General features: G+C 40.9%; 1 non-coding gene across 1 annotated transcript; it reads right to left on the reverse strand.

Moving 5' to 3' along the window:
* Positions 1 to 1,855: 1,855 nt before the first annotated feature.
* Positions 1,856 to 1,941, reverse strand: trnay-gua (transfer RNA tyrosine (anticodon GUA)). The gene is given in 2 exon segments: positions 1,856 to 1,891; positions 1,905 to 1,941. It is a non-coding gene; the product is annotated as a tRNA-Tyr (tRNA).
* Between the last annotated feature and the right edge of the window lie 237 nt (positions 1,942 to 2,178).

The following is a 2,178-nucleotide window of genomic DNA, read 5'->3' on the forward strand; positions in this document are numbered from 1 at the left end:
CATCAGGTGTGTGCAGTCAGAAAGCAGTAACAGGGATCAGGGAGCCACGCCCAGCCAGGAACAAAAGCACAAGCATGAATCCAAGGAAGAGAACACATAATCAAAACAGATCCTGAAAATAATATCAGAATCATGGAAAAGATGCAATAAGAAACACATTCATCCTTTGACAAATGCAAAAGGTCTTCATAATTCACAATGAAAGCTAAAACTGTGTTCTACTAAATTGTAGAAGTTGCACTATTATCTGCATGCTCTGCCTTTTCCTTTCTGTAGTATGGAATATTAATAAGATTAGACATCTGATCCTGTACTTACACTGTCTTACTGTGTCATGCTCACTTATATGGCTCACTTCAATGAGATATGGCTGATGACAAGCCTTCTGTCATGCATCATCACGCATTGGAACAGTAGGATATTAATGAAGAACACCTAAAGGGACAGATGAGAGGATGGATGGTTCGATGATGCTCAAGGAACGTCAACTCAAGCACAAAACCTGATCAATCACAACAGTTTCCTTTGTTCACCCCCGCCCCCCGTATACAGCTGCTCAATAGCTCATTCTAAAGTAATGATTATATTACGGTCCAGTACTTTGTGAAGTCAAGCGTAAATGGCTTTCCTCAACAAGTGGAAAGCTGGATGGCTTTATTAAGTACTTACTTTCAAGAGAGGGTTACAATCTCAAGCCTGGACTATAATGATGAATTCCTTTAGGTCACAAATGAAAGATTGACAGAGGTCGTGGAAATGTCAATAAAAATGTTAAATATCAATATACAAGGTCTTACCTCCCTAACTTAAACATTTGCTAGAACTACTGTACATTTTACAGATTTTTTGGAAAAATAAAAGAAGAAACATTCAGCATGTATACTATGTTGTCAAACCATAGAGTGATTACACAGACAGAGATATACTAAGTGAGTCAGTCAGTCAGTCCTGAGAGGAAAACCTTCACCCTGAGTTGGCAGGATCACAGATGAAGAGCAAAGACTCACTTTTCTCTTGTACTTCATCGTCAAAATGAAATCAAAATCCGCTTCACATGTAACATGGTGGCAGCCAGACACAAGCAAATAAATGTGGTTCAGGCTAAAGCTTTTGTTTTGATATCTGATCCACTCATGCCACTTCACTGTGTCACATCTTACCCTATCTCACCCTTTTGGATCTCAATTCCACAACCTCATCATTGCTCTCCCTGACATGCTGGTGTCAGTGCCTTACAACACAGGAAAACTACAATAGATGTGTCCAATATAGCGTTCCTGGCTGTAAATGTGTCATATAAAGGTAAAAAGCAAGCTCTTTTGCTCAATATGGAGTGGCAGTGACTGAACTATAACATGCTATATAGACAGGCTTTTTAAATCAATCTAGAAAGTGGAACATAAACTGAACATTTCTACCTTGCAGGACTTGCTCAGACGCTTTTGGTTCAATCCTGTTTCAATTTAGAAAGCCTGTACAAATCAAATGAGTTTAAAGGGCATACAACTGTTTGCTCTAATGCTTGTCAGAGTGTGTGTGGTCTGTGATTTCGTAGTAGCTGCCCATTTTAGGCAGGGCTGCAAAAATTCATACCCCGATCCTGGCTGGACAGAGATGCATAACGGTATTCTTCTCCTCTGTTCTGTAGTAACCCTCCCAAATGCCTCCAAATAAATGTGACATGGTTCAAAACAATGGAACCCAGATTTCTTCACAATGACCTCACATTCCACCATTCATACATGAGCCAACTTGCACATTAGGAGCAGTTATTGGGTTCAGCCAGGCTCTCTAGGTGTAGTACGAAATCGAACAGGGAACCCTCCCGTTCCTAGACGACCCCATAAAAAGTACGTCCTTCGAGCCGGAATTGAACCAGCGACCTAAGGATTTCTATGCTTCCACTACAGTCCTCCGCTCTACCAACTGAGCTACTGAAGGCACTTATATCTCAGCACCACTCTGTTAGTTTTTACTGCTGTTTTGGTCGTATCTGCTACCAGAGATATTTATTGAGACAATATTTTTGGATGTCAGTAGTGAGATATGTGACGGCAAACTCTCCCTCTTAGCAGCCTTGTATGGGTGCAAGAACCATCTGGATTGGGTCCAGCATTGTTAGTGCTGAGAGACATCCCACACAGTTCCATCAGTTCGGACTATATGGTGTAATTTTTT

This window comes from Genypterus blacodes, unplaced genomic scaffold (genome assembly GCF_046128005.1).
Source record: "Genypterus blacodes isolate CSIRO-AG114 ecotype Tasmania unplaced genomic scaffold, CSIRO-AGI_Gbla_v1 ptg000052l_1, whole genome shotgun sequence".
Taxonomy (NCBI): domain Eukaryota; kingdom Metazoa; phylum Chordata; class Actinopteri; order Ophidiiformes; family Ophidiidae; genus Genypterus; species Genypterus blacodes.